The sequence below is a fragment of the Notamacropus eugenii genome, chromosome 2, assembly GCF_028372415.1.
Source record: "Notamacropus eugenii isolate mMacEug1 chromosome 2, mMacEug1.pri_v2, whole genome shotgun sequence".
NCBI lineage: Eukaryota > Metazoa > Chordata > Mammalia > Diprotodontia > Macropodidae > Notamacropus > Notamacropus eugenii.
In genome coordinates this window covers 190,376,235-190,386,119 of record NC_092873.1, presented here as the reverse complement: position 1 = coordinate 190,386,119, position 9,885 = coordinate 190,376,235, and positions in this window count along the sequence as shown.

The following is a 9,885-nucleotide window of genomic DNA, read 5'->3' as shown; positions in this document are numbered from 1 at the left end:
ATCTGTGTAGTTTTGCAAATGACTTCCATAATAGTCGTGTTGTGTAAGACTAACTATATTTCCCTCCATCCTATCCTGCCCCCCATTGCTTCTATTCTCTCTTTTGATCCTGTCCCTCCCCAAGAGTGTTGACCTCAAATTGCTCCCTCCTCCCAATGCCCTCCCTTCCATCATCCCCCCCACCTTGCTTATCCCCTTCTCCCCCACTTTCCTGTATTGTAAGATAGGTTTTCATACCAAAATGAGTGGTATTTTGTTCCTTCCTTGAGTCAAGTGTGATGAGAGTAAACTTCATGTTTTTCTCTCACCACCCCTCTTTTTCCCTCCACTAAAAAGTCTTTTGCCTGCCTCTTTTATGAGAGATCATTTGCCCCATTCCATTTCTCCCTTTCTCCTCCCAATATATTTCTCTCTCACCACTTAATTTCATTTTTTTAAGATATGATCCCATCCTATTCCATTCATTCTGTGCTCTCTGTCTCTGTGTGTGCATGCGTGCACATGTGTGTGTGTGTGTGTGTGTATGTAATTCCACCAACTACCCAAGATACTGAAAAGTTTCAAGAGTTACAAATATTGTCTTTCCATGTAGGAATGTAAACAGTTCAACTTTGTAAAGTCTGTTATGACTTCTTTTTGCTGTTTACCTTTTCATGCTTCTCTTCATTCTTGTGTTTGAAAGTCAAAATTTCTTTTCAGCTCTGGTCTTTTCATCAAGAATGCTTGAAAGTCCTTGATTTCATTGAAAGACCATTTTTTCCCCTGAAGTATTATACTCAGTTTTGCTGGGTAGGTGATTCTTGGTTTTAGTCCTAGTTCCTTTGACTTCTGGAATATCATATTCCATGCCCTTCGATCCCTTAATGTAGAAGCTGCTGGATCTTGTGTTATCCTGATTGTATTTCCACAATACTTGAATTGTTTCTTTCTAGCTGCTTGCAATATTTTCTCCTTGACCAGGGAACTCTGGAATTTGGCCACAATGTGCCTAGGAGTTTCTCTTTTTGGATCTCTTTCAGGCAGTGATCTGTGGATTCCTTGGATACTTATTTTGCCCTCTGGTTCTAGAATCTCAGGGCAGTTTTCCTTGATAATTTCATGAAAGATGATGTCTAGGCTCATTTTTTGATCATGGCTTTCAGGCAGTCCCATAATTTTTAAATTGTCTCTTCTGGATCTATTTTCCAGGTCAATTGTTTTTCCAATGAGATATTTCACATTATCTTCCATTTTTTTCTTCTTTTGGTTTTGTTTTGTTATTTCTTGGTTTCTCATACAGTCATTTAGCCTCCATCTGCTCCATTCTAATTTTGAAAGAACTATTTTCTTCAGTGAGCTTTTGAACCTCCTTTTCCATTTGGCTAATTCTGCTTTTGAAAGCATTTTTCTCCTCATTGGCTTTTCGAACCTCTTTTGCCAATTGAGTTAGCCTCTTTTTCAGGGTGTTATTTTCTTCAGCATTTTTTTGGGTCTCCTTTAGCAAGGTGTTGACTTGCCTTTTATGCTTTTCTTGCATCTCTCTCATTTCTCTTCCCAGTTTTTCCTCTACCTCTCTAACTTGATTTTCAAAATCCTTTTTGAGCTCTTCCATGGCCTGAGCCCATTGAATATTTATTCTGGATGTTTGGGATACAGAAGCCTTGACTTCTGTGTCTTTCCCTGATGGTAAGCATTGTTCTTCCTCATCAGAAAGGAAGGGAGGAGATACCTGTTCACCAAGAAAGTAGCCTTGTATGGTCTTATTTTTTTTCCCTTTTCTGGGCATTTTCCCCGCCAGTGACTTGACTTCTGAGTGTCCTCTCCACCTCCACCATGCCTCCAGATCTGCCCAGCTAGTGCTTGGGGTCTGAGATTCAAATGCTGCTTCCCAGCCTCAGGACTTTCGGTGGGGCAGGGCTGCTATTCAGTGTGACATTGGTGCTCAGGTTGGGGCAGGGCTGTCACGTGGGGCTCAGTTCCCTCAGGGGGTTTATGCAGAGACCTTCAACAATGGATCCAAGCTCCTGCCTGCTTTGGGAGCCCTTGTCCCCTGCTGCCTCTGCTGCTGCCTCCATTGCTGCCTCCCAAGGGGTCCTGAATTATGGGGATACCTCACTCCCCTCTCGACCAGCCAAAGAGACCCTCTCACCAACCTTCAGCACCTGTGGGTGGAGGGACCTGCGCAGCCGCTGGAGATTCTGTCCCTGAAGCCTGCTCGGATCTGCTCCTCTTGGTGCCACGTGGCCAAGGCAGGGCGGGTCTCTGCTCTGGGTCCGGTGCATGACAGACCTTTCGCGTCAGGTTTTCAGGTCTCTCTGGAACAGAAATCTCCTCCACTCTATTGTTCTGTGGCTTCTGCTGCCCCCGAATTTGTTGGGAGTTCTTCTTTACAGGTATTTTATGGGCTGTGGGATTCGGAGCTAGCATATGTGTGTCTTTCTACTCTGCCATCTTGGCTCCTCCCCAATGGCAATGATTTTCATGATTTCAGGTTGCTTGGTGATACACACAAAGATCATCTTTTTAGCAAGAATATTCTCTTTGTTGTGCTATATCATTATGGAATACTCCAATCCCTTGAAAAGTCAAATTTACCAGTGACATAAAAGGCAGTAGAGATGCATGAAGGGGGGATGGGTTGGTTGGTTGCAACATATTAACAACAGTGATTTGCATGGAAGAAGAAGTGTAAAAGATACCACCATGGAAATGGATGGTTGGAAGAGGAGGTGGCCTGGTTGTATAGTGAGGGGAAAGGATAGCAGATGGATGGTCCAAATACCTTATACCCACAGAACATTCAACAACCTAGAGAAAGGCATCTATCATGTGGATATATCCTCTCTGGAGGATTTATGGGGAGAAAGGAATAAGAACTGCCCAAATGAAAAGGAGCGAATGGATGGTGGCAGTTGAGGGCACATGCTCATCTATCCATTGCAATATTATAGCTCTAAAGTCAGAAGAGACATTAGAGGCCAACCCCTAATTTTACAGAGGGGGAAAATGAGGCTCAGAGAATGAAGTGATTTACCCAAGATCACATAAGTAAAAAATGGCAGAGTCAGGATTTGCTCTCAGTTTCAAGTCCTGTACAGGTTTCCTCAAGTTTATCAAATCCTGCCCCAGACACTTCTAGGCAGGTCACTGAAACATTAGAGCCTCAGTTTCCTCATCTGTAAAACAGGGATAATAATAGCCCCTACCTCACAGAGCTGTGATGATAAAATGAGATAACATATATAAAGTGCTTTGCAAACCTTAAAGGGCTATATAATTGCTAGCTGTTATTTTTGCTATTGTTATGTAGTTCTTTACAATTTGTTAACTGTTCTCTTCATAACAACACTGTGAATATAAGTGCTGTTTTATACATGAGAGTGAAGCTCAAAGAAATTAGATGCTATTGTGGCAGGAAACCTGTGTTCCCTTCCCCCCTCTTATTATCTCTCCTATTTCCTACCCGAATAACCTTGGGCAAATCATATCCTCCTGGGCCTCCCCCATCCTCACCTCCAGGTCCCTTCCAGTGCTATGCTTATGCTATGACCCTCTGGACCCTGTTCCCTCTGAAGTGCCTTGCCCATCATCCTCTAGCTAGTAAATTTAAGAGCTGGGAATAGACAACCTAAACCCTAGACTCTTGACTCCAAACCCAACACCCTTTCTTATGATATCTTGGATCAGTGGTGTGAACATTGCTTTTAGAGTCTTGGTCTAAGAATATTTGCCAGTGAAGAAGACTTTCAGTACTGCCTTTCCTACATTTTGAAAACTGTTATTAATATCAACAAACATTGGTAGATGTGTGAAGTAAAGATTTATGAAACTATGTAGAACGTAGCCTCCATTTTAAATTATTTTGTCAAAAGCAAAATTTATTTCAGTCTCTGTAGCTAAGGATAGGTGTTCATTTTCATGGATGTAAGGATTATTTTTTGTTTGTGACATCTTTTGTATCTCAATTCCAGTGTAGAAAGTAATGGATGAAAAGCTATGTGTGCCCATGTCCTACTTATATCTCGTTATTTTCAGTAGGCAGGTCATTTACCATGATAGTTTTCCTAGATGAAATCGCAGAGGAGACACTCAAATCATTGTTGAATTGAATAAAAGTATTGTTTATCTTAATAATAGGAGTAGCTTTATGTTTCCTAGCTTAGTACTGGTGATAGTGGCAGTAACAGGTAAAACTTCCCCTGTACTAAGGGCTGACATTAATAACTGTTTTGGAATATTTGTCCCAATGTTCTCCTCTGTTAGAATAGGTAACTGAAAATTACTTGTATTGTGATTATCTGATAGACAAGTTCTGATGCATTAGTTTAAATATTTTCCTAAGTTCTGCTGCAATTACATATTCAAAAGGTTAATTTTGTAATAAAATAATACAATTGTAATAAAATAAAATTTTGTAATAAAGATGGAATGACCTTTCTGAATGGAAAATGCAATTGTTTCTTTTGTATTGATGAAAATAACTTTTCCTTCTCCGTAGGGATTGTTTCATTCATTGTATTGTGTCCCTAGTGCCTGGTACATAGTAGGTGCTGAATACATATTTGTTAATTGAACACAAACTGTCAACTAACTAATATTTACTGGGGGTGCTAAAGATAAATGTAGTCTATATAAAAACTGGGTGGAGGATGTAAAGGTGGAGTGAGCTAACTGATTCACTCAGTCACCCCATCCTTACATTGTTCTCTCATTTTTATTTTTTTTGTGAAACGGCTAAATTCTTAACTTAAAAACCCTACATTTTATCTAAATGTATAACATTGTGCTACAGTCGTTTATATTATGCTAGTGGAAATGTATTTATAATGGAATAGGAAAGGAAGTGATACCAAGCCTCTCTCATTACTATTCATGATTGTGTAAATATAGTCTCAGGACCTGGAAAACAGGTAGGATGGGGTTTGCAAGACTGGTATTAGGTAGAAATCCAGACACCTAAATAGTCAGCATTGCCCAATAGTAGGAAATGAACCAAGCCAGAAGTAGGGTTCAGGGGGCAAGGATCTAGTTTCCAGAAGGAGAAGGAAAGAATGACAAATCCTTTTCTGTAGAATCTGGGATGCCAGACAAAGAATCAGATACAAAGGGACAAGGCTAGAAAGGGTTCAAGGCAAGAATGTCATCACTGGGAAGGAGTACAAGAACCTAGTTCTTGGATTCAGGACATGAGGTCAACCTGGGACCAGCTGCAATTCTGACCACACTTTGCACCGACCCTGCTATGGCAAGATAGTCTTCTAATTAAGCATAATGTCAGGCTTTACTGGAGTGCTTCTTTTCTGTAGGCCAAGGAGAAATGTTTCTGTTTTGGGTTTCTTGAACAGTTGAATTGCCATAGGTGAGTGCTCTCCTAGCCTAGGTGAAATGGTGGATGCCAGCTCTATTCCTGACAGGGAATAATATGGACTCACTGAAGAGGTTTGCAAGGACCTTGGCAAAGGAGGTTTTATATTGCCCCTGCAAGGGTGAGGTTGTGTGGGCCTAGACTGTTCAGAAGGGCAGCACCAACGGAAGGCTACTGGGTCTTCAATATCCCCTTCTCCACTGACTTCTTCTCCTTAACCTGCATGTTCAAATCTCCCTAGCCATCAATTTTTTTCAAAAGCATTATCATGACTTTTCACTTTCTTGCTCTCTTCTCATGGAAAAAGTTGCCTGTGCCCCATGCCTCCCTTTCCTCTCCACCTACTTTCCATCCACTTACCCTCTTCAGTCTGGCTGCCCCTTCCAGCACTCTGCTGAAACTGCTCTCTCCAAGGTCATCAGTGACTTCCTAATAAATAAATCCAAAGGTTTCCCCTCCAACTGTCTGCATGACATCGGTGCCCAGATGTCCCAAGGGTGCCTTATATTTAACGTGCCAGCATTATTTTCCCCCTAAGCCTAAGCCTCCTTCTGACATCTCTGTTTCTGTCAGTGGTGCCATTGAATCTCATCTTCTGAAAGAAAGTTTTCTCTGGCTCTGTGAATGCTATAATCTTCCACCTAAAGTTATTTCCAATATGTCCTCTATATATCTTATTTGTAGATGGTTGTTTGTATGTTGTCTCTTCCATTAGCCTGTGAACTTCTTAGAACAAGGGTTGCATTTGCCTTTATTTATATTGCCAGCATTTAGCACAGGACCCAGAGCAGAGTAGTGAGAGAAATGATTATCAATAACCAATGATTTGGGGAGATCCAAAGTCCTCCCCTTCTTCCAAAGTCCAGATTTTAAAAATTCAGTCTCTCGAAGGACATTGCTGATAATGAGATTGGACTAAGACCCCACCCTTGTAGGCTAGCTTATTGCATTCAGCTCAGGCTTGGGTGAGGTATAAATTCTTTGAACAGATTGCCTAAGACTGGGGTGGTCTGGGCATAGAGATTGTCCGAAGGTGACATGATGTCACTCTCAGCCCCACATTTTAACATGGCCCACCTCCCATTGTGTTAACCAGAGTTGATTGCCCCCCCCTCAGGAACACCTACTCTTGATAGGGTATATAAACTGTGAGCAGTCCACGCACCAAATGACCATCCTTTTATTAATAATATGCTGGCCTTATTGATAAAATGATTAAATTACCTAGAAACTGTTTCTCTCAGAATTATTTTAATAACCTCAGTAGGTGTCAAATAAATGCTCGTTAACTTGGCTTGCTAAAGAGCCGACTTCTCAATGGGCCCCACCTTACTTCTTTGGTCAATGGTTCCCTCTTCCCTCTCCCATTGCTAGTGACTCTCTTTTGAGATTACCTCTAATTTACACTGTATATCTTGCATGTACTATTTTTTCCAAGTTGTTCTTCCATTAGGTCCTCAAGGACAGGGACTGTTTTTGTCTTTCTTTATACCCCTGGAACTTAGTACAGTACCCAGAATAGAGAAGGCATTTAATAAATGCTTGTTGACTGACTGTATTCAGTGTTAGGGACAAGCAAGTCCTAAGGATTCTCAGTGTAAAGTAGGGTTGCTCCTGCAGAACCCTAGAAGCCTCAATTAGCCAGGCTCTCAGACCTCTTCAAGGCTGCCTCTGCCTCTGTCTCTCCTCTGACTTCTCAGGAGTCTGTGAAGCCTATGTCTGTCTTCTCTCAAATGCTAGCATTGTTTACTATGGTCCCTGAGCTGTCAAGGTTTGGTGGTCCTTCCCAAATCTTCCGAAATTTTCAATACAGTTAAATAAACATTTACCAGTTACCTACTGAGTGCAAATCACTGCACCAGGAGAGATACTGAGTTTAGATAAGACAGGACCTTTTGTCCTCAAGGAACTAGCTGACAAATTAGTAGGGAGAAGAGACATAGATGCCAGTAACTAAATTATCCAATGATACATGATAAATACTATAGAGAAGTATGACAAAGAGTCATTCAAGGTTGTCCCCAATCAAGAAATGCTTCACAGAGGAGTAATTAACCAAGTTGAGATTTAAAAGATGGACAGGAAATTCAACAAGTGGGAAAGGGAGAGGGAGGCCACACCAGGCACAGAAAACAGCATGAGTAAATGCTCAAGAGTAGGAAAGCACAGAGCACATTCTAGGGACAGAATATGCCAGATTGACTGGAGCATAGTGTATATCTAAGGATGGAAAAGTAGAATGTCCTTTGACTGTAGAATGGAAGCCAAACTAAGGTCTTTGAACTTTATTTGATAGACAATGGGAAGTTCCTGAAGATTTTTTGCGCAGAAAATGGACATGGCCAGATGTAGCTCTGAGGAAGATAATTCTGATATGGTAATATAAAGGATCAATAAGAGGAAGAAAAAGTAGAGCTAAGAAAATCTGTTAGGTGGCTATTGTAACATTCCAGGTGGATAGAAATAATCCATGTTAGGATGGCAAAAGTAGGAATAAAGAAGAAGTGATATATACAAGAAATATTGCAGAGAGAGGATTGGCAAGGTTTGGTAAATAATTTTGAGAGGTGATGGGGAGGAAAGTGTAAAAGAATGCACATAAATTTTGAATATGGGCAAGTAGGTTAATGAATCCAGATAATGACTAGGACTGGATTAGAGAAAAAAAACTATATAATAGCTCCATAAGCCTCTCTAATCCAAGTCAACAAGCGGTTATTAACTACCTACTACGAACCAGGCGCTATGTGAATCCCTCTGTGAAGCTGTTAACTGCCTACTATGTACTAGGCACTATGTTCATTCCTCTGTGAAAGTCTTGACATTTATCCCAGAGAGGAGAAGTTGACCTAGAGCCAATGGCAGTTAATTAGAAAATATGAGGACATTTCTGTAACGTGCCATCAAGAGATTTACAGCTGCAAAGGTTAATGGGAAATCGGGGTGGGAGCCAAGTAGATTATTGTCATTGTATTGCTTTACTAATTTGGCTAGCTTTGTAGAAATGCCTTTTGGAAATTATCTTCAAACCCTTAAATCTAGAGATGTAATACTATGTAGTAGTATAATCAAAAGCACACTACATTAAAAATGAGAGGTTTCTACTAATAACCTCTTGTGTGACCTTGGCCAAATGACTTAATTATTCTAGGCATCTCACCTGTAGAATGGAGGAGTTAGTACCTTCTTTCCTTTAATAAACATTTATAAGTGCCTACTATGTGTAAGGCATTGTCCTAGGCGTAGGGAATGAAATGAAAAAATGACTAGGAACTTAAAATCAAAAATTAGGATGCTCTGTGCAAATATATAGTTGCAATACAAATTAGGATGAAGTCAGTGCATAGGAGAGGTTGAACTAGGGAGCGTGAGATAATTTGGAAGGAGAGATCAGCTCGCACTGAGGTGGTGTGAGGGGAATTAGCCTTGGCTTCATGAAGGAGGTGATACCTGAACTGGGTCTTGGAGAGAGGGAAAATTTATGGTTTTTACATTTAATTTTCATTCTTTCCTCAATTACATGTAAACAAAATGTTTTTAACATTCTTTTAAAAATATTTGAGTTTCAAATTCTCACCCTTCCTCCATCCCCTTTGAGAAGGCTAAGAGTTTGATATAGATCCTACATGTCCAGTCATGCAAAACATTTCCATATTAGCCATGTTGCAAAAGAAAATAAAGACCCAAAAACACAAGAATAATAAAGAAAGTTAAAAAAAAGTATGCTTCCATCTGCATGCAGGCTCCAATAGTTCTTTCTCTGGAGGTGGATGCCATTTTTCATCATATGTGAAGGGAAATATTTCAATAGGTTCAGCTATTCATAAGCTATAGGATTCAGAGCTGGAAGGAACCTCCGAGACTATATCTAGCCTAACTTCCTCATTTTACAGGTGAGGGAAATTGAGGTTCAGAGAGGTAAAGTGACTTGCCCAAAGTCACATAGGCAGTGAGTGTCAGGCAAGTATGAATGGAAGAATCCTATGCTCTGTGACACAGAAATGGGGTCCAGAGGCTATTGTCAAGGATGGGACTGGAGGTGATCTTATGGTGTAGAGTTATCATCTCAAGCCTTTGATGTAGTCTCCACCTAAGACCTCATAGAACGTGTAGCAAAGGTCTAACAGAAGACATCCTCAGGGGTATGAATAACACTCAGGAAAACGGAGACTCCTGGGCAAAGCCATCTAGCAACAACTCCTCTTCCCTAAGAGAGAGCATTGTTGTTTTCCTATATAAAGGTCTTTTCTGCCCCATGTCCTCTTTCTACCCCTCAAGGATAATAACGTTTGTAATCACGGTATAATGGATCAGATTTAAAACACCAATCTAGGAGGTTGTGTTTTCTATGCTGGTTCCAGGCAGACTCTGAGTGGGAGAGGGAGAGAGGGAGTTGGGGATCAGGGAGCGGGGAATAGGAGAGGGGGAGGGAGAGAAAGATGAACAGAAGAAAGGAAGGGGAGGGGGAAAAGGAGAGAGGGAAAAGGAAGGGTGTGGGGGAGAGAGTGAAGGGGGAAAGGGAAGGGGAGGAGAGGGAAGTA